The sequence below is a fragment of the Dendrobates tinctorius genome, unplaced genomic scaffold (assembly GCF_039654945.1).
Source record: "Dendrobates tinctorius isolate UK_male_01 unplaced genomic scaffold, ASM3965494v1 ptg000011l, whole genome shotgun sequence".
In the NCBI taxonomy this organism is placed as follows: domain Eukaryota; kingdom Metazoa; phylum Chordata; class Amphibia; order Anura; family Dendrobatidae; genus Dendrobates; species Dendrobates tinctorius.
In genome coordinates, this window is record NW_027361679.1 from 50,543,217 (window position 1) to 50,566,456 (window position 23,240).

Sequence of the window (23,240 nt, forward strand, 5' to 3'; positions counted from 1 at the left end):
AAAACTTTGATGGTAGTGCTTCCCGAAAGAGGACCTGTCCCTAGGTTAGAAGTGACCAATGATTTCTCTTACTCTATTTCCAATTCTCCCCTTAGTGTATATATGTAATGTGTGTGTGTGTGTGTATATATATATACAGTGCCTACAAGTAGTATTCAACCCCCTGCAGATTTAGCAGGTTTGATAAGATGCAAATAAGTTAGAGCCTTCAAACTTCACACAAGAGCAGGATTTATTAACAGATGCATAAATCTTACAAACCAAAAAGTAATGTTGCTCAGTTAAATTTTAATAAATTTTAAACATACAAGTGTGGGTCAATTATTATTCAACCCCTAGGTTTAATATTTTGTGGAATAACCCTTGTTTGCAATTACAGCTAATAATCGTCTTTTATAAGACCTGATCAGGCCGGCACAGGTCTCTGGAGTTATCTTGGCCCACTCCTCCATGCAGATCTTCTCCAAGTTACCTAGGTTCTTTGGGTGTCTCATGTGGACTTTAATCTTGAGCTCCTTCCACAAGTTTTCAATTGGGTTAAGGTCAGGAGACTGACTAGGCCACTCCAACACCTTGATTTTTTGCCTCTTGAACCAGGCCTTGGTTTTCTTGGCTGTGTGCTTTGGGTCGTTGTCTTGTTGGAAGATGAAATGACGACCCATCTTAAGATCCTTGATGGAGGAGCGGAGGTTCTTGGCCAAAATCTCCAGGTTGGCCGTGCTATCCATCTTCCCATGGATGCGGACCAGATGGCCAGGCCACTTGGCTGAGAAACAGCCCCACAGCATGATGCTGCCACCACCATGCTTGACTGTAGGGATGGTATTCTTGGGGTCGTATGCAGTGCCATCCAGTCTCCAAACGTCACGTGTGTGGTTGGCACCAAAGATCTCGATCTTGGTCTCATCAGACCAGAGAACCTTGAACCAGTCTGTCTCAGAGTCCTCCAAGTGATCATGAGCAAACTGTAGACGAGCCTTGACATGACGCTTTGAAAGTAAAGGTACCTAACGGGCTCGTCTGGAACGGAGACCATTGCGGTGGAGTACGTTACTTATGGTATTGACTGAAACCAATGTCCCCACTGCCATGAGATCTTCCCGGAGCTCCTTCCTTGTTGTCCTTGGGTTAGCCTTGACTCTTCGGACAAGCCTGGCCTCGGCACGGGAGGAAACTTTCAAAGGCTGTCCAGGCCGTGGAAGGCTAACAGTAGTTCCATAAGCCTTCCACTTCCGGATGATGCTCCCATCAGTGGAGACAGGTAGGCCCAACTCCTTGGAAAGGGTTTTGTACCCCTTGCCAGCCTTGTGACCCTCAACGATCTTGTCTCTGATGGCCTTGGAATGCTCCTTTGTCTTTCCCATGTTGACCATGTATGAGTGCTGTTCACAAGTTTGGGGAGGGTCTTAAATAGTCAGAAAAGGCTGGAAAAAGAGATAATTAATCCAAACATATGAAGCTCATTGTTCTTTGTGCCTGAAATACTTCTTAATTCTTTAGGGGAACCAAACAGAATTCTGGTGGTTTGAGGGGTTGAATAATAAATGACCCTCTGAATAAACTTTACACAATTTAAAAAAAAATTAAACAAAGAAATAACATTCTTTTTTGCTGCAGTGCATTTCACACTTCCAGGCTGATCTACAGTCCTAATGTCACAATGCCAAGTTAATTCCTGTAAACCTGCTAAATCTGCAGGGGGTTGAATACTACTTGTAGGCACTGTATATATATATATATATATATATATATATATATATATATATATATTTCTCTCAACCATACAGTTACAGAGATCTGTGCCTTTTTCTTTAGTACTACATTTTATGGTCTTTATTAGAGTTGAGCAAATTTGTTTGGTTTCCCTCTTTTTGGGCAAGCTATAGCGCTTACCGAAAAAGCTGCAGAGGGAATCCAGCCTAAAAAATTTGCACTAAGGAGTGGTACTTACAGTATTCTCTGTAATCTGTCCTGCATAATTACTATGTCAGCATTGCCCCTTTGGTAAAGTAGAGTTGAGCCAATTTGTTTGGGTTCCCTCTTTTTCGGCAAGCTATAGCGCTTACCAAATAAGCTGTAGAGGGAATCTGGCTTCCTGGATCGCACCGGCCGATCAGCTGATCGGCACCGCAGCTGCATGTGTCGCAGCTGTGTGACAGTCACAGCACATGCATGGAGAGCCTGTGTGTTAGGCTCTCCATGCATGTGCTGTGACACAGCTGCGACACATGCATCTGTGGAGCCAATCAGCTGATTTGCCGGCGTGATCCACGAAGCCAGATTCCCTCTACAGCTTATTTGGTAAGCGCTATAGCTTGCCGAAAAAGAGGGAACCCAAACAAATTGGCTCAACTCTACTTTACCAAAGGGGCAATGCTGACATAGTAATTATGCAGGACAGATTACAGAGAATACTGTAAGTACCACTCCTTAGTGCAAATTTTTTAGGTCTTTACTAACTAAAAAGGCTTTTGTCTCTGGAAACGTATACTGGAATAAATTAAAAAAGAAAAGAAAAAAACCCAGAATACTCAAGGAAGCAGAGAGAATAAATAAGAGCAAAAACTGAACAATTTTCACCTGGTGACAAGTCTTCTTTAAAGCGGTTGTTAAGGTTCTAGTATATAAACTTTACAAGATACTTAGTAATGGGTATAAAATGTAATGTTATATTAAGAGGACAATACTAACGCAACACTAGTTACCCATTTAGACAATCCAAATGCTTGTTCCGGTTTATCGATCCACCTAAGCAGCCGGCAGTCACCCGATTAATGAGCAGAACACTAGTGCCAGCATAAAAATCATTGTTATCGGCAGCACATCGCCTAAAGTAAGCAGTACATTTGCTGTCAATGACCTATTATTCTGTGTGTACAGTGTGAACTTATTAGCCATCTTTCTGTGCGCATATATTGATTGTCAGCTTTTTTCAAACAGGCCAGCAAATGTCCACCTGAATCAGGCTGTCTATAGGGCCGTAAGAGGTGTATTATGCCATTTTATTCTAGGGTCCAGTAATATCAGTCGTGGAATACAGCACAGTAACTGAACAGCCATTTACAGCCCAATAAGAAACATTCATAGGTATCATAAACAGTGGTTTGGGAATTTTCTGAATTTGGAATTTGGCAGTAGACCATTCATTTTAATGTAATTATACTGAAATGTTGCATTTGCAAAGTATATATGATATGTCCTATTTTGCTTCAGTGGCGGGGGTTTAGTTTTAGGAGGTGTAGTGGTTGTAGTCACTCTGAAGCTCTGGTGTCTTAGGTGGTCCAAAGGCTATTCTGACACATGAAATATCAACAGTATGAAAATTCAATGCCAGGAACTAAAGTTACATCTGTTCAAATTACTCAGTTTAAATCTGGGCCTCCATGAGTAGATACGCAGTGGTTGAAGTCATGACTTGCGCTTGACTTAGATTAAAGTGAGGAAGAGTTGCGCATGTCGTCAACCTCACTCTCTCGCCCGTACCTATCAAACCCCAGTGGCAAGAACTACACGAGACAGCTGGAGATAGGTCAGGGTGCATGAGTAGATATTAACGATATGACTTTCTCGAATCACTATGAAATGTCCACAGTTTGTTGTGCATGCACAAAACCATCAGCATAATATTTCCACACACACAACAGTGATGAGGCGGGATTATACCGATCTCATAAATATGCATGACTACATGGTAGCAGGTTTACTAGTCCTGTAGTGATAATCCTCCTGCTAATATAGCAGCAATTTTTATCAAAACTACAGCAAGCAGCCCAGTAAGTGACATGTTGCTGGAATCAGGGACTCATTGCCTACATTATGCTTCTTTCAGATTAAGTGGCTACAGATTCTCTTTCATTTGTAGTTTGACCACGTTTTGCCATTAAAAGACATTTGTGGCTCCAAACTATATTTTATGAACTCATCATGGGGGCACAGTCATGACACAACTGAAAAGGCCTTCTTCAGACTGTTCCATCGCTTGTTCAGATACACAGTGGCTGGAGAGTAGCAGTTGTGATTATAGATGAGCGACTTTTCCTTTTTTCGGGTTTCACGAAACCCGACTTTCTTAAAAGTCGGGTCGAACGAAGTTGTCCGACTATAAGGAAAAGTCGGGGTCCGACTGAAACACGAAACCCAATGCAAGTCAATGGGGAAGCAAAGTCGGCAGGGAGTAAACACACCTGCAGTGCCCATTTCAATGCCAACAACATCAATTCTTATTACTTAAGCTTGGCAACCTTAATTTACTTTATAATAATAGTTACGCATTGAAAACTGGGGGTTATTTGGCTCAAGTTGTCGGGGGGTAGGGCTGGCGCCAGGTTTTCGTGTGCCCTGGGCCAAAGAGTGTCAGTGCGTCCCTTTTAACACATACCACAATTCATAATGCTCCAATACAGCACAGATATATAGGTATAGTACAATGAAAAATACTTCACTGCTTACATGACCTGGCTGATATCTATTTTAAATTCTACAATAGCTCAAAAAACGGACAGTATATTACTCCATACAGTATTATGGCCACCACCTAGTGCGCCATACAGAATAATGAGCCCCATATATTTCTCCATACAGAATAATTGGTCCCATATAATGTTCCATACAGTATATGATGAGCTCCACATAATGCTACAGTATATGTTGGTGCCCATGGATGATGCTCCAATGTCTTATGTGCCCAAATAATGCTCCATCGAGTCCATATATAATGGGCCCCATTTCTAAGGCTCCAGTGTATAATGGGCCCCGTAAATGCTGCTCCAGTGTCTGATGTCCCCCATTTGGAGTGCTCCAGTATATGATGGGCCAAATGGATGATGCTCCAGTGTATGATGGGCCCATATATCATTCTCCAGTGTATATTGCTCCCTAAAAAATGCTCCCAACATTTAAAAAAATTAAATACCTCTTCTCGTTGGGCACTGCTCTACTCTGGACTCCTCAGCATTGCCATTTTAAAGCTCTCTGCACTTGTACTGTTTCGGTAGAGGGCATACAGACGTGATGTCATCGCGCTCTGTAACCTGAATGTCACTGTCAGGAAAGGCGGAAGACGTCACGGCGGTGGAGCAGGGAGAGGTAAGTATTGCAAGTGTTGTGGCTCTGAGCATGCATGGGGGGCCCACTCGTGGGCGCCGGTACTGGCACAGGGCCCCTCATAGTACGCCAGTGTCTCTGACGGCGAGTGGGCCCCTCCACCGTCAGAGACACTTTATTGTACTATGAGAGGCCCTGTGCCAGTGCCGTCGCCCAAGAGTGGGCCCACACACCTGTTCAGGGCAACAGCACTTGCCCGGGTGCGGCAGGTGTTGACCCTGGGGTGGGGGGGCAGCCCATTTAGGGTGGTTTAAAAAATGGCAGATGTTGATGTGTAGGCTGGACTTTCAGCTGCTGCAAATGGAGAAATTGGAGAAGTCAGAGGAAGAGGAGGACAAAAGCGAGCCTTTTTACTGGTAACCTATGTGTTATCAGGGGAAGGTGGGACAAAATCTTTTGAAACCCATGCATGGTTCATTTTAATGAAGGTTAGATCATCAACATTTTGGGTCGACAGAGGGGTCCTTTTTTCTGTCAGGATTGATCCAGCAGCACTGAAGTCTCTTTCAAATAGCACACTACCAGCAGGGCAAGCGAGCTCCTGTAAGGCATATTGTGCCAATTCAGGCCATGTGTCCAGTTTTGAGGCCCAATAATCAAAGGGGAATGACCTGTGAGGGAGAACCTCGATATGGGGGAAGTAGTTTGTAACCATACTTGACAACTGCTGTCTCCTGTCACTTGCAATCGATTCTGTATTAGCTGTTGTGTGCGCGGGACTTGAGAAATCAGACCACAACATGGTCACGAAACCCCTGTCTCCAACGCCAGTTCGGCTGTGTGCACCACGAACACCTCTTCCATTGTGTGCTGGGAATGCCTCAAACAACCTGTTTACCAGAGTTGCTTGTTTGTTAGCCAATATTAGCTCTAGGTTCTCCTGTGGCATGATGTTGTGTAATTTGCCTTTATAGCGTGGATCGAGGATGCTGGCCAACCAGTAGTCGTCATCCCTCATCATTTTGGCAGTGCGGGGGACCCTTTTTAGGATCTGCAAGGCATAGATTAGTCACACATGTGGGCCAATGTTCCAGGTGTCAATGCTGCACTGCCAGTGGTGGGTGGAGGAGCACTTTCTGGCAAATCCACTGTCACGGCCCCCGGTCTTGCCATCACGGCCCCCGATCACCCTGTCATGCTCCCAGGCCGGCGTCCCCGTGCGCGCGGCTATACTTACCTCGCCCGGCAGCCGCGCTCCCTCCAGCCCCGCCGTCGGCGTTTCTCTCCGTCCGGCCCGCGGCTGGTGACGTCACCGCGGGCCTCGCGCATGCGCTGTAGGCCGCGGCCGGCTCTTCACCGCTGAGCTGGTCTCCGGCGGTGCCCTGCCCCGATTGCGCCACCGGACCAATGAGGGCACAGCGGCAGCCATATCAGGCCGCCCTCCCCTAGTGGAGGCGCCTGACCGTGTTTGTTTCTTGCAGCACCTTAGGCCCTGTGCTCTCGCCTGGTATCAGGCTCCCTGCTTAATCTCTGTGTTTGCTTCCAGCCCTGCTCCAAGTCCTGTGTCCGTACCTGCTCCAGGTTCTGTGTCCGTACCTGCTTCCAATCCTGTGTCCGTGCCTGCTCCAAGTCCGGTGTCCGTACCTGTTTCCAATCCTGTGTCCGTGCCTGCTCCAAGTCCGGTGTCCGTACCTGCTCCAGGTCCTGTGTCCGTACCTGCTTCCAATCCTGTGTCCGTACCTGCTCCAAGTCCTGTGTCCGTACCTGCTCCAGGTTCTGTGTCCGTACCTGCTTCCAATCCTGTGTCCGTGCCTGCTCCAAGTCCGGTGTCGGTGCCTGCTCCAAGTCGTGTGTCCGTACCTGCTCCAGTCCTGTGTCCGTGCCTGCTCCAGTTCCGTGTCCGTGCCTGTTCCAGTCCTGTCTCCGTACCTGCTCCAGCTCTGCCTACCCGAGTCCGTACCTGCCGTCAGCTTCAAGCCCTGCCTGCACGGGCCTCTACCTGCTGTCCTGATTCTATTCTAGGCTACCGGTGTCTGTTCCAGCCATCCTTACGCAGTCCTTCTTCCCGTCTACCGCTCTGTGATCCATTCCGAGCCGCCCCTCTTGGTTCCGGCTGCCGTGGCATTCGAGTCTCTGGACTTGCGCCAAACGGTCCCTGTATAGGGGTCGGTCACACCTGGTTGCTCGTCCGGGGCCCCTCGGTGCCACGGCCCAGAGGGTCCACTCCAGGGAATTCCGCCTTGCCGTGTGCGGTGCTAACAGTACGGTCAGGCCATGGATCCCGCCGGTGTTTCCGCTCCCGGTCAAAAGGAGTTCCTCTTTTTACGAGAGAACCAGGGGCGCATCATGTCGGTCATGAAGGCCATGGAGTCCCGCCTGTCCGCTCTTCAGGCGGCCGATCCGGGGAATGCCGCTCTGCTGGCCGGCCTCCAGCAGGAGTTGAGCCAGCAGCGGGACGCTCAGTCCCATATTTTGTCTTATATGGCCTCGGAAGACAGCCGTCTGGGAGATCTCCAGTCCGCCGTCGCGGTCTCGGCCGCCATCCCCAGTCCCGCTCCGTTTCCCTCTCCTCGCCTTGCCAAACCACCCCGATACGGTGGGGACCCCAAACAGTGTAGAGGGTTCCTAAACCAGTGTGGCTTGCATTTTGAGCTTCAGCCTCATCAGTATCCCTCCGATAGGGCCAAGGTGGCCTTTATCATGTCCCATCTGGAGGGAGAGGCCTTATCCTGGTTAAATCCGCTCTGGGAGAGGGACGATCCCATAGTCTCTAACATCCCGGTTTTCTTGGACAGCTTTCGTAAGGTGTTCGATGAGCCCGGACGGGTAGCCTCGCTTACTGAATCACTATTCAACCTCCACCAGGGCACCCTGACAGTTGGTCAATACGCCATTCGGTTCCGCACCATGTCCTCCGAATTGGGTTGGAACAATGCGGCATTGGTCGGGGCCTTTTGGCGTGGGTTGTCGTGCAGAATTAAGGATGAGTTGGCCGGGCGGGATACTCCCACCACCCTCGAGGACCTCATCTCCCTGGCCACTCGAATAGACCTCCGGTTCCAGGAGCGCGCCCGAGAATCGGCGAGGGACAGGAGACCCATTAGGCCTGCCCCGACCGCTAACCGGTCCTTTAATCCACGCTCGCCTGGTCCTGTACATACTCCGCCCCCTGAGCCCATGCAGGTGGATCGGGTCCGGATGGCTGAGAGACGTCAGAGAGAGAGACGGGAGCAAGGTCTTTGTCTTTATTGTGGGGGGGCATCCCACTTCATCCGCTCTTGTCCTGAGAGACCGGGAAACTCTTCCACCTAGGCCAGGTAAGAGAGGCCTTCCTAGGTGATTATGATTCCTCTCAGGCCCTCACACTTTCTGTTCTTCTACTTTCAGGGGAGAGGCGTGGGTCCGAGGTGGCCTATGTGGATTCGGGCTCAGCAGGCAACTTCATCCGGCGTGAAGTTGTGGACAAATATCGTATTCCCGTGGTCACCCTGAAGAACCCCCCGGATTATCGCTTCCGTTGATGGCCGACCGCTACTGGAATCCATCACCGCGGTCACAGAAGAGGTTGTCTTGCAAGTCGGCGCTCTCCACCGTGAAAAAGTAGCCTTCTATGTGTTGCCCGACTTGTCTCATGCCATTCTTTTTGGTCTCCCGTGGTTACGGACCCACCAGCCGGTACTCAACTGGTCGACCGGGGAGGTCTTGCGCTGGGGAGATCCGTGTCATGGTCGCTGTCTGAATCCCATTCATCCAGTGGTTCCCGTCCGCCCACCTCAGGAGCTCTCTGGGCTTCCTTCAGCCTATTGGGCTTATGCAGACGGTTTCGACAAGGAGTCGGAGGTCCTCCCACCTCATCGGTCCTTCGACTGCCCGATCGAGCTAATCCCAGGTTCTACTCCTCCCATGGGCAGGATCTACCCGCCGCCCCCTGCAGAATCCGCAGCCATGTCTGAATACGTCACGGAGAACCTCGCCAAGGGATTCATTCGGAAGTCTTCGTCGCCTGCAGGCGCCAGGTTCTTCTTTGTTAAAAAGAAAGACGGTTCGCTAAGCCCATGTATCGATTATAGAGGATTGAACAACATCACTATCAAAAACCGGTACCCACTCCCTCTTATCCCGGAGTTGTTTGACCATCTCAGAGGGGCACGCATCTTTTCCAAATTGGACCTCAGGGGGGCGTACAACCTCATCCGCATCCGTGCCGGCGATGAATGGAAGACCGCCTTTAACACCCGTGACGGTCATTATGAGTACTTAGTGATGCCATTCGGTCTGTGCAATGCCCCGGCGGTGTTCCAGGAGTTCGTCAATGAAATCTTTCGGGATCTCCTGTACTCCTGTGTCGTATTATGCCTGGATGACATCCTGGTCTTCGCCTCAGATCTTCCATCCCACAGGAGGACTGTCCACCTTGTTCTTCGGCGTCTTCGACAGAATCGTCTATATGCCAAGATGGAGAAGTGCCTGTTCGAGCAGACCTCACTGCCTTTTCTGGGCTACATCGTCTCCGATGCCGGGCTGCAGATGATCCCGAGAAACTGTCCGCCATTCTCAAGTGGCCTCGCCCCGTTGGCTTAAGAGCCATTCAACGTTTTTTGGGATTCGCCAACTACTATCGGCAGTTCATTCCGCACTTTTCCTCACTCTCCAAGCCGATCTCGGCCCTTACCCGAAAGGGGATCTCTGCTAACTCGTGGACACCCGAAGCCGAAGAGGCCTTCCAGTCGCCTACAAGTTGAGGTTGCCTGCTTCGCTCCGTATCCCGAACACCTTCCACGTCTCTCTCCTGAAACCTGTGGTCCTGAATCAGTTCCATCCTTCACCTACTCCAGCCCCTCAGCCGGTGGGCTCGGATGACACTTTCGAGGTAAGGGATATTCTCGCCATAAGGAGAGTTAGAGGGAGGACCTTTTTCCTTGTTGACTGGGAGGGTTTTGGTCCTGAGGAGAGATCCTGGGAGCCCCGGGAGAACATCAACGCCCCCCATATTCTCAGGAAATCTTTTGCCAACCGCAGCAGGGGGCGGCTTAAGGGGGAGGGTACTGTCACGGCCCCTGGTCTTGCCATCACGGCCCCCGATCCCCCTGTCACGCTCCCAGGCCGGCGTCCCCGTGCGCGCGGCTATACTTACCTCGCCCGGCAGCCACGCTCCCTCCAGCCCCGCCGTCGGCGTTTCTCTCCGTCCGGCCCGCGGCTGGTGACGTCACCGCGGGCCTCGCGCATGCGCTGTAGGCCGCGGCCGGCTCTTCACAGCTGAGCTGGTCTCCGGCGGTGCCCTGCCCCGATTGCGCCGCCGGACCAATGAGGGCACAGCGGCAGCCATATCAGGCCGCCCTCCCCTAGTGGAGGCGCCTGACCGTGTTTGTTTCTTGCAGCACCTTAGGCCCTGTGCTCTCGCCTGGTATCAGGCTCCCTGCCTAAACTCTGTGTTTGCTTCCAGCCCTGCTCCAAGTCCTGTGTCCGTACCTGCTCCAGGTTCTGTGTCCGTACCTGCTTCCAGTCCTGTGTCCGTGCCTGCTCCAAGTCCGGTGTCCGTACCTGTTTCCAATCCTGTGTCCGTGCCTGCTCCAAGTCCAGTGTCCGTACCTGCTCCAGGTCCTGTGTCCGTACCTGCTTCCAATCCTGTGTCCGTACCTGCTCCAAGTCCTGTGTCCATACCTGCTCCAGGTTCTGTGTCCGTACCTGCTTCCAATCCTGTGTCCGTACCTGCTTCCAATCCTGTGTCCGTGCCTGCTCCAAGTCCGGTGTCCGTGCCTGCTCCAAGTCCGGTGTCCGTGCCTGCTCCAAGTCCGGTGTCCGTGCCTGCTCCAAGTCCGGTGTCCGTGCCTGCTCCAAGTCCGGTGTCCGTGCCTGCTCCAAGTCCGGTGTCCGTGCCTGCTCCAAGTCCGGTGTCCGTGCCTGCTCCAAGTCCGGTGTCCGTGCCTGCTCCAAGTCCGGTGTCCGTGCCTGCTCCAAGTCCGGTGTCCGTGCCTGCTCCAAGTCCGGTGTCCGTGCCTGCTCCAAGTCCGGTGTCCGTGCCTGCTCCAAGTCCGGTGTCCGTGCCTGCTCCAAGTCCGGTGTCCGTGCCTGCTCCAAGTCCGGTGTCCGTGCCTGCTCCAAGTCCGGTGTCCGTGCCTGCTCCAAGTCCGGTGTCCGTGCCTGCTCCAAGTCCGGTGTCCGTGCCTGCTCCAAGTCCGGTGTCCGTGCCTGCTCCAAGTCCGGTGTCCGTGCCTGCTCCAAGTCCGGTGTCCGTGCCTGCTCCAAGTCCGGTGTCCGTGCCTGCTCCAAGTCCGGTGTCCGTGCCTGCTCCAAGTCCGGTGTCCGTACCTGCTCCAAGTCCTGTGTCCGTACCTGCTCCAAGTCCTGTGTCCGTACCTGCTCCAGTCCCGTGTCCGTGCCTGCTCCAGTCCTGTCTCCGTACCTGCTCCAGCTCTGCCTACCCGAGTCCGTACCTGCCGTCAGTTTCAAGCCCTGCCTGCACGGGCCTCTACCTGCTGTCCTGATTCTATTCTAGGCTACCGGTGTCTGTTCCAGCCGTCCTTACGCAGTCCTTCTTCCTGTCTACCGCTCTGTGATCCATTCCGAGCCGCCCCTCTTGGTTCCGGCTGCCGTGGCATTCGAGTCTCTGGACTTGCGCCAAACGGTCCCTGTATAGGGGTCGGTCACACCTGGTTGCTCGTTCGGGGCCCCTCGGTGCCACGGCCCAGAGGGTCCACTCCAGGGAATTCCGCCTTGCCGTGTGCGGTGCTAACATCCACATCCCTCCAGTCACGCATAAACCCTGAAAACCTGACCTTGGCATGCCCACATGTTCTCTTGCCCCCTGAAAAGCATCCTCTTCCCCAAAATAATCATCCCCCTCATCCTCCTCCTCATCTTCCTCTTCTTCCTCCACCTCGTCCACGCCAGTTCCCTGACCAGACAATGGCTGACTGTTATCAAGGCTTCCCTCCTCCTCCTCCTCCTCCTGTTGCTCCTCAGCTGCAGACGCCTGATCCTTAATGTGCGTCAAAGTTTGCATAAGTGGTATGCTCATGCTTATGATGGCGTCGTCTGCGCTTACTAGCCGTGAGCATTCCTCAAAACACTGAAGGACTTTACAGAGGTCTTTCAGCTTTGACCACTGCACACCCGACAATTCCATGTCTGCCCTCAAACTGCCTGCCCGTGTATCCTTCCACAAATGCATTATAGCCTGCCTCTGTTCAAAGAGCCTCTCTACCATGTGCATGGTGGAGTTCCATCTTGTAGCAACTTCTATGATTAGGCGGTGCTTGGGGAGGTTGAGTGATCGCTGCAGCTTCTGCATACGACTGGAGTGGACGTTCGAGTGACGGCTGTGCGAGCACAGTCTTCGCACCTTATGGAGCAGGGCTGTTAACTCCGGATAATTATTTAGGAAGCACTGCACCACCAGGTTCAAGGTGTCAGCCAGGCAAAGTATGTGTGTGAGTTTTGAAAGGGCTATGGCTCCCACAAAATTCCACCCATTATCACTGACTACCTTGCCTGGCTCAAGATGTAGACTGCCCAGCCATGATTCAGTTTGTCGATGCAAGTAGTCGGCCAGTACCTCCGCGGTGTCTACTGTCGCCCCAAAGACATCATTTTTAAAACAGCCTGCTGCTGCTTAGCACTAGCTGTTCGATAGTGAGACACCTTGTGTGCAACACTGACAGATGTGGATGGAGTGCTCATGCGACTGCGCTCTGTCGACGAGCTTTCGCTTCTGGAGGAGGAGGAGGGTCGAACACCTACAGCCAACTGTTTCCTATACCGTGGGCTAGGCAGCACTGTTCCACCGCCGCTGTCCCCTGTGGAGCCTGCATCCACCACACTAACCCAGTGCGCAGTGATGGACACGTAATGGCCGTGGCCATGCCTACTGGTCCATGCATCTGTTGTGAGGTGCACCTTTCCACTCACTGACTGTTTTAGTGCATGGACAATGCGGTCTTTCACATGCCGATGGAGGGCAGGGATGGCTTTTCGAGAAAAGAAGTGCCGACTGGATAGGTCATAGCATGGGACAGCGTAGGCCATGAGCTCTCGGAAAGCTTCGCTTTCTACCAAATGGAAGGGCATCATCTCTAATGAGATCAGTTTGGCAATATAGGCGTTCAAAGCCAATGTACGCGGATGAGAGGATGAGTACTTTCTTGTCCTACTTTAGAGTGTCTGGTAGGGTGAGCTGGACTTGAGAGCTGCATGTGGGGGAACTAGTATTTGACATGACGGATTGAGAAGGGGTTGGTGATGGTGAGGGTGTTGATGGCCTAGATTCAGTGTTTCCTCGCGTTATATGGAATGAAACACCCAGCAAGGCAACTAAAGAGGCACCAGGAGAGGAGATTTGACTGCTTTTACTTGTTTTATTTGACCCCCCAATCTGCAGAGGTACACTTTGGCACTAAAATCCTCACAATTTGGTGCGAATGTGCTCCTGCAGATGTCATTGTGGTTTTTGCTGGCAATGCAATTGAATCCAAATATGAACATTTGCGTCACACTGAAACTTGAACTTCGTGCACATGCATGACTGAGACTTGTTGAAGACGTGTTACAGTTAATTTCTCCGTATATGACTTTTTTTCAGGTAATAAAATAGACTTCTGTAAGCAGTTCAAACGGATGCAGTATGTAGGGATTCCAGAGCAGTACGTATAACAATATTATTTATTCTTTTAACAGCAAAAGTTAAAGTAATCTCCTCACAGGGAGTTGATAGGCAGTAGCAAAGAGCTATTGGAACAAGAGGGGTTTAATGAAATAAGCAAAACGAGTGCGACAGTCTAAGTTTCAAACAACACTTATCGTAGCCTCCTGTGAGGTCCTTAGTCCACAGTCCGATGGAAGTAGTAGTACTGGCAACGGCCGGTGTAGGATCCTCAGATGGGGTTCAAAGTTAACAATTCGTCTTTTGGCGGCAGCGGGCGGTCTTCGGTGTTACCCACTGAGCCCCTAGTCCATAAGCCCGCGCAATCAAAGCGGGAAAAGCTGCGGAGCAAAAGATTAAAGCTCTCTGCAAGGTTCCTCGTGGCATGTGTCTCTGAGCAGCTGCCGTCACCTGAATGGCTGCTCTGCACGGCTCTGCTCGGCGTGCGCTCCTCTATGTGCCAGCCGAAGTGAGGCTCGCTGCAGTAGTCTCTGTCCCACATGGGTGCCGCTGTGTGTCTGTCAGCAATGGGGGATGCACCTCAGGGTTCACTGGGCCCTTGCTCCTCCACGCAAGCGCTGCACTCTTTAGCCGGGCACTCAGCACTCTCACTGGCTCAGTGGCTCGTGCGCGAAAGCTCTGCTGCAGTTCTGCCCCGCTCTTTCTCTCATACTGCGGCGTGCGCCACACGCCTGCCTCTGCCCTCACTTCCGGCGGGAAACTCTGTTTTGTCGCGCGCATTCTTCTCACTTCCTGGCTTAGTCACGCCCCCCCCTCACGGGTCATGGAGCCTGTCCTGTTCCCTATTCTTTCCCCTAGGCAGCATGGGACACAGCCTTAGCAGTTCCGGACCCAGCATGATGCAGGCACCTGCAGCCTGGTCTTCCTCCTTACACTTCCATGAACTACTGATAATTCTATCAACATCCTTAATAAATGACTGCGTCATCCTATTATGTTAATATTTTAGAAGCGCACCGAAGCACCTTGTTTATGTGACACACACAGGCTGGATCTTTACATGTCAGGGTTATTATTTCCCATGACCTACCTTCCGATGAACATTTTGCTCCAGTAGCTGTGAGGCTGAGAACTTGGCTCTGCATTGTTCAGGTTGCCACACAGGTCATGGAGACAACCCTAATCACTGCTGTGAATGACATCCTCATGCTGGTGAGGTCTTCATACTGCAGCTTTGGGAAGGCGTAGCACAAGGGCCATTAATCCTACTGTCAGAGAAAATATATCCAATTTAATGAAAAGGTAAGGAGACCAAAAGCGTAACCTTCTCTCTTGTAATAGAAACATAACACAAATTGTGCTGGAAACTAAAGGCCACTGTTAATTACCACGGAGCATTACTACCCCATTTGTCTGATGCTCTTTTTAACACTTAGCTTGATTGGCACTTTTGCATTAAAAAGGTATGAAAGGTGTTATTTTTAAATTTTGAGAGGCCTATACATTCACACCAAAGGGACTCCTGCACAAACCAAATAGATAACTGCTTACCCCTGCAATTGTGTCATACCATTGCTGAAAAAATAATATTCACATGTGTGGAGGACACAACACAGGACCCGTTCCTCCCACGTCACCAATGTGAAATAACTACACAGGCACAGCCCTCCGGCGCCCCCTTGGTCTCTCAGGAAAGTAAGGGAACTGCACCTAGAGCAAATGGCCGCCGGGGAGGATGTCCTGTTACCCGCTGGGTATTCTAAGATTCGTGATCAGAATAAAAGCATCAACCCAAGATTAATTTTATAGTTTAATTGCCTTAAGGGCGCACTAGATAATTACAGAAATATACAGAAAGCTATACAATGGAATTACAGTGGATTTGCAGTCAGAGTAAAATATAACAATAAGGGTACAAGACTTAGAGATATTAAGCTGGAGGTCAATTTACCAGATTGTAGGGTGCATGTGGGTGCCGGGAGCTCTGCAGTCCACAGGTACAAGACTCTTAGTTGCCGGACAGACCCCCAAAGCACAGGCCACTGCTCCCCTTGGCAGGTCTGTCCCCAGTTCCTTCTTAGATCACCATCGTCTGGTTCTTCTGTGTGAGTGTCTGTCTCTGCCATGGGCTGCTAGTTCTTAAACACGCTAGGTACCTCCCTCTGTGTCAGAGGCAGGGCTAATAATCTCCACCCTTTAGCTCTCTGCAGAACTTATTCCCAATATCTAAGAAAGGGGGTAACTTTCAACAGCATGATTGAATCAGGACATGAGAGGTACCAGTGAATGCGGTTTGTTTTGCCTGTTGTGTGGAGAGCAAACATGGCCCCATTGGGTCTCTGTGGAGGGCCAATCTATGTATCTCAGGTCCCAGAACCCTCACCGACTCAGGAGTCACACTGCCAGATGCGCGATTTCCTCAGGGTCACTCGGATATTTTTCATGAGTCCATAACTCGAAAGATGTGCTCATAATCCTTGATCCTAGGATGGAGCCGGAGAGGCTCGGAGAGACAATGGATGTGTATTTCTGTGTCTAGCTGGCAGGTACCTTCTAATTGAAGCCCTCAGGCATCTTCCTGCCCCATGCTGGCATGGCTCCTTACCTAAGCTTTGAAGTTCTGTTTTGGGCCTTATCTCATTATCATACTAAAAGGCCTTGCTATTCAGCATTGGAACACTAAATCCTGCTTTCTTCAATATGCTTACAGGCCCTGGCAGTTAACTCCTTCATCACAACATGTGATGCAAGTGTAAAATAAAGTCCCTAAAGGATTGTCCTAAGAGATCTCAGAATCTTATTCTCTTTGTCAAATCAGTCACAGAGCTTCTCGTCCCCTAAAGGATAATACTTCTATACAGGGTTTAAAATATCTATGTATTATTTATTAGCGGCTTCTCTACATGAGAGGAGCATTGCTTGGGGGTCACATTGAGACTCATACTTCCTCATAGGGTTGTACAAAGCTCAAGAGCTTGGCTGTCAGTATACCTGAAAATTGGCTTCTAGGTTGTTTGCACATGATATCATAGAATGGTAGAGTTGGAAGGGACTTCCTGGGCCATCTGGTCCAGCCCCCTGCTCAATGCAGGATTCACTAAATCATCCCAGACAGATGTCTGTCCAGCCTCTGTTTGAAGACTTCCATTGAAGGAGAACTCACCAACTCTCATGGCAGCCTGCTCCACTCATTGATCACCTCACTGTCAAAAAGTTTTTTCATAATATCTAATCTGTGTCTCCTCCCATTCAGTTTCATCCCATTGCTTCTAGTCTTTCCTTGTGCAAATGAGGATAATGATGATCCTTCTACACTGTGACAGCCCTTCAGATATTTGTAGACAGCTATTAAAGTCTCCTCTCAGTCTTCTTTTTTGCAAGCTAAACATTCCCAGATCCTTTAACCGTTCCTCGTAGGACATGGTTTGCACTCAGCTCACCATCCTGATAGCTCTTCACTGAACTTGCTCCAGTTTTTCGATGTTTTAAAAAATGTGTTGCCCAGAACCACACAAAGTTTTCTGCGTGAATTCGTACATCTGATCTGTCACCAGATCCCACAATGTAAACTGAATACATAATTACATAATTACCTAGACCTAATGAGGCTAGTGTGCTTATTTTGATAATTCATGTCAGAATGGCTATATAATCATTTGAAAGTTTAAACTTCCTATCTGCCCACATAACTTGATAGACAACTCCTCGGTATCCCTTCTTTCTCCTGCAGCTGTCAGTCACGCTGGGTGGGCAGAGACTGAATACACTTGTACTCGTAAACTCTCTATCTCTACTTGTTTTAATAAAAGGATTGTACAGCCCTTTTGACATGGATCAGCTACTTGTTTACTGAGTTCTAATAACACAGGCAAACCATATAGTGTAATATAACCGATACTATGGGTAATCAACAATTTCCATAGTCCCCAAAGGGGATGGGCCACTCTAAACATACTACAGGATTCACACATGGGAAGAGCATACTGCCCAATGTAAATGAACATCAGAAAGAATTAGATTAAAAAAAATCCTTTTATTAAACATCACATAAAACCACAAAATCATAGTAATAGTAAATTAAGTAATCAGTGTTTGGGAAACAAAAACAGGTTCCCCAGAACTAATTCAAAGCCTAGGCACAAACAAAGTGCACCATGAGGGAAATTCCCAAAAAGAAGGAGGGCAGTAGAGTGCCCATATCATATCATCACCCTATGCATACAAACACAAATCTCTATGAATCACATAAATATCCGAGATATATATATATATATATATATATATATATATCCAAATACAGAGTAAAGAGACTACTAGTGAGACAGCACTTTGGCTAGTATGCATGGAGACGCCCACCTATGGGGCTATACATTCTTATCTGAATAAAGTGACGGTGCAAATCAAAGTGCCATATCGTGCTTACCCATATGGGTGAATATCTAAGTTCCAGGAACGTGCCCCGACGCACGTTTCGCCTATCTGGCTTCCTCGGGGGGCAGTGTGGATAGGTGTGCTAGCTACATATAAATATTCCTACCTACAGGTGCGCGATATCAGCCGCGAGGACGCGGCGCATGAGGGGCGGAGCTTACACAGACGACGCGTCACCGCCGGCCCTCCAATGGCGGCGCTGGTCAGGAGAAATCTCCAGTGACGTCAGTACCCAGCGCAGTCACACTAAGGAGGCCTTGGGCAACGCGAGACTGTGGAGTCGCCCGCGCATGCGCACCCCCGCGGCGGACATCTTGGTCTCTGGCAAACAGATGGGCAACATTGTCCGGTATGCGGCCAAATATGACCTTACTAGTGGAACACATAAATCAATAATAAGGTGTCGAGAGTGTGAGGCGATGCAAGGCAACAGAGGTGAAAAAGAAAAGAAAGGGAGCAAGAAACAAGAGAAAGAAAAAGCACGAAAGAAAAAAGGTGGAAGATCCTTTTCCCAAGGAATCATTCCTAAAAAAGTTTGCGATGGGTTGTTGGTGACTAGTCCGATGGTTCCCACCTTCTATTTATTACCCGAAATCCACAAAGATCCGATTGAGCCCCCGGGGCGTCCTATTGTCTCTGGCATGGGAGGGCTTTGTGATCCGATCTGTAAGTTTATCGAATATTATTTACAGTACATCCTATTGTTGAGACTTTGCCCTCCTATGTCAGGGACACTACGGACGTCCTGAGGAAAATAGATGGGTTAATATTGGAGCCAGATATGTTCTTGGTGACGGCCGATGTCGAGTCTCTGTATACCAGCATCAATCATATAGACGGACTGGAGGCTGTACACTTTTTTCTGGGTACGGGTGATTTGGATCCATCCCTGCGTTCCTTGGTCATGGAGCTGCTCGAATTTATCCTGTTACATAATTTCTTTACATTTATGGATAGGTACTATCTACAGAAGCGCGGCACAGCCATGGGGGCGGCATATGCGCCATCCTACGCCAATCTCTTTCTCGGTCACTGGGAGAGGGAGTTGTTCGGGGATAGCGTGTGTCCCGCTTCCAATGTGCTGTGCTGGTACAGATATATTGACGACATCTTGTTTGTATGGCAGGGTCCCGAGCATGCTCTTCATGAATTCATCAGTAATCTCAATAAGAATAACTTAAATATAAAATTAACATATAAATGTTCCAGGGAAATTATTGATTTCCTGGACATTAAAATTATAGTTTCCGAGGGTGGCTCAGTGCTTACCGACGTCTTCCGTAAGGAGACCTCGGTCAATGCAATTCTACATTCAACATCTGCACATACATCTTCTACGATTCATGCCATTCCAATTGGCCAATTTTTGAGATTAAAGCGCATTTGTGCTACTGATGTGATTTTTGAGGAGCAGGCTCGTGACCTTTCCCAGCGGTTCTGTGACCAGGGTTATAGCAGGAGATCGATCAAAAGGGGCTACCTGCAGGCCAAGCGAACCCCACGGAGTCAACTATTGGGGGTGAAACGTAAAGGGGCGAATGGTAATCAACCCATTAGATTTATATCTACCTTTAATAATCGTTGGTCCCAAATACGGGAAATCATGACTCGACATTGGCCGGTTTTAAGATCAGACCCGTTACTTAGAACAATCTTGCCAGAACGTCCCCTTTTAACAGCTAGAAGACCACAAAATCTGCGGGATATCCTTGTGAGAAGCCACTATGTGGCCAATCCTCCGGACCCTTTTGGTGCTTGTATGCAGAGACAAGGCTGTTACCCATGTGGCTCCTGTTTGGCCTGTAAGAATATCCTTCGGGCTACCTCTTTTTCTAATACTGAGGGAGGTGGGTGCCATCGGATTACCAGTTATATATCATGCAGTACATGTTACGTGATTTATCTCGCTACATGTCCATGTGGATTGAGATATGTGGGTTTGACTTCGCGGGAATTTCGGGTCCGTGTTAGGGAGCACATTAGAGATATCAGGGCAGCTGAAGAAATTATGGACCCTGTGATGCTCAAGACGGTCCCTCGACACTTCAAGCTGCGCCATAAGTGCAACCCCACAGGCCTCAAATTTATAGGCATTGACCGTGTACGTGGGGGTATCAGAGGTGGTGACCTCAAACGCACACTGGCGCAGCTTGAGTGTCGATGAATTGTCACCCTACAAACCATGGCGCCTAAGGGCCTTAATGAAAAATTATCCTTTGCATGTTTTTTGTAATTGGATTCCTGACACCTTTTTTCCTTTTTTCTTTTCCTCTGTTTCTTTTTCCTTTTTTATGTATGGTGTGCTGTTTTTAATTTCATTTCTTTTTATTTCACAATTGTCATAGTGACTGTTCATGATGATCGCATTCTGTCCATGAATGATTGATGACAGCAGCTGGTCTCGGCTCCGGTGGATTGGCTCTTTAATCTGAGGAGGACGAATCATACATTGGATGATCCACCTTGGACAAACTAATTCTCTTACCCGTCTGTGTGATTCTAGAGCTCTGGTTATATGTATAGTGTGACATTTAGATTCTATAATATATGTAATGTTCACATTGCATAATGGATAATTGTTTATTCGCCTTGTGGATCATCTTTTCATTTAATCTTTATGGGAAGGTTGAGGTTAATTATTCATATCATATGCAATGGGCGTTTTGTTTCTTTTTTTTCTTTCGCACCCTTTGGCAGCAATATCCAACTTTTTATACTGGTTCTTCTTTTCTTTCTCCCTGCCAACTATTAATATACTACTATACTACTATGGGACAATGTATATGCAGGTGGCGTCTATAATTTTTTTACATCTCTGTTTCAGAGATTCAGGTAGTATTGGGATGGATTTCTGAAATTGTTAGTTACCTCCCCTTCCTGGCCCCCCCCCTCTGTATCTTCCCCCTTTTTTCTCCTTTTTTTCTTTCGTGCTTTTTCTCTCATTTCTTGCTCCCTTTCTTTTCTTTTTCACATCTGTTGCCTTGCATCGCCTCACACTCTCGACACCTTATTATTGATTTATGTGTTCCACTAGTAAGGTCATATTTGGCCGCATACCGGACACTGTTGCCCATCTGTTTGCCAGAGACCAAGATGTCCGCCGCGGGGGTGCGCATGCGCGGGCGACCCCACAGTCTCGCGTTGCCCAAGGCCTCCTTAGTGTGACTGCGCTGGGTACTGACGTCACTGGAGATTTCTCCTGACCAGCGCCGCCATTGGAGGGCCGGCGGTGACGCGTCGTCTGTGTAAGCTCAGCCCCTCATGCCTCGCGGCTGATATCGCGCACCTGTAGGCAGGGATACTTATATGTGGCTAGCACACCTATCCACACTGCCCCCCGAGGAAGCCAGGTAGGCGAAACGTGCGTCGGGGAACGTTCCTGGAACTTAGATATTCACCCATATGGGTAAGCACGGTATGGCACTTTGGTTTGCACCGTCACTTTATTCAGATAAGAATGTATAGCCCCATAGGTGGGCGTCTCCATGCATACTAGCCAAAGTGCTGTCTCACTAGTAGTCTCTTTACTCTGTATTTGGATATATATATATATATATATATATATATATATCTTGGATATTTATGTGATTCATGGAGATTTGTGTTTGTATGCATAGGGTGATGATATGATATGGGCACTCTACTGCCCTCCTTCTTTTTGGGAATTTCCCTCATGGTGCACTTTGTTTGTGCCTAGGCTTTGAATTAGTTCTGGGGAATCTGTTTTTGTTTCCCAAACACTGATTACTTCATTTACTATTACTATGATTTTGTGGTTTTATGTGATGTTTAATAAAAGGATTTTTTTTAATCTAATTCTTTCTGATGTTCATTTACATTGGGCAGTATGCTCTTCCCATGTGTGAATCCTGTAAAACATATAGTGTGCCTGCCTGCCATTGTTCTTGAGCACAGGTCCTGTCTACAAAGGACGCTGACGAAAGCAATGATTTTTTTTTTTAAAGTAAACCAAAAAATAATTTCACCTGACGAACAAGCATTTTGCGCATTCATGTGCTGATCAGCATCCTGTTTAGGATTTCTTGTTTACGATAATCAAAAAAATATCTAGCAGGCATCCAAAAGGATCAAATGTGTCATGTATCACAGCCTATTATAATCTGTGGAATAGAAGGAGGGAGGTGCGAGGTAAGGAAGCAGGCAGAGGGGTAGCATAGAAAGATGGTATTTGTATTCAGACAGCTCAGCACTGCTAAATATTTTCCTCCATATTGCTGTTCCTTGTCTCTGTTTGCTAAAAGATGAATGAAGAGCAGGATTCCCTCCCTGTGTGCTGTTCTGTGCAAGTGGAAGATAACAGCAGTTAGTATCCTCCCCCATGGGCCTAGTGGATTGCAAATTTAAAAGATATAGCTTGCATGGGGTGGAAAACTGGTGAAAATGTAGGACACAAGACATATAAGGGCCAGAAATAGTCTTCTTCCTCATGTACAAACACTACAGCTTACTCTGAAAACTTACTCGAAAATACAATTACCCTTTGTGATGAATATAGGGGTATAATTTCATGCCAATCAACTGTATCATATCCGGTCTGCGATTATGGACCACCCCTCCCTTCTGTGTGAAGCTGAGACAGGACATCTGGCTTAGCAGGTGGTCCAGATTCAATAGCTCCAAGTGGAAAAGCTCAAACCTACAGCTGCTTAGCAGGTATCAAGACCTTCCTGGGAGGGATCCCTGCAGGGAGCCCAAGCTATTTAACTGCTTGAAAGAATTCAGCCAGACAGATGGGAGCTGTAGTTTGATAAGGAGGTATGGACTTATTGTTCTTCTTGGTTGTATAACGGTTACATTTTCAAGATACCAGGAATAGGCCGAATGTTTGCTGTGGTCCCAGTCTGTTCTAGCACACCAGGGAGGGGAGATGCGTAGAATGGCTAGTAGAAGCCAGGTAGCATAGCAGTGTTTGGTCTCCAAGAGTAGTAGAGGACTGGCAGAATCCGATGCGTCAAAACCGATGGCAAAACCGCGGTGGGATAGGTAGTGACCGACCAAGTGGTTAAGTGATTGTGTGAGGCCGTGTATCGTGTTGGAAGAAGCTGGAAACAGCTAGCACCCCCACACGTCCCCATGTAGTTGCCTGCACCAAGGCTGAAAATTAAGCTGGTATCTGACTTCTTTCATTTGCTTATGCTTATTTTGC

General features: G+C 48.7%; 1 protein-coding gene across 1 annotated transcript in view; it reads left to right on the forward strand.

Annotated features, from left to right (window-relative positions):
* The window catches only part of FRAS1 (Fraser extracellular matrix complex subunit 1), a 692,624-nt gene that overhangs the window by 286,671 nt on the left and 382,713 nt on the right, over window positions 1-23,240 (forward strand). The window lies entirely within an intron of this gene.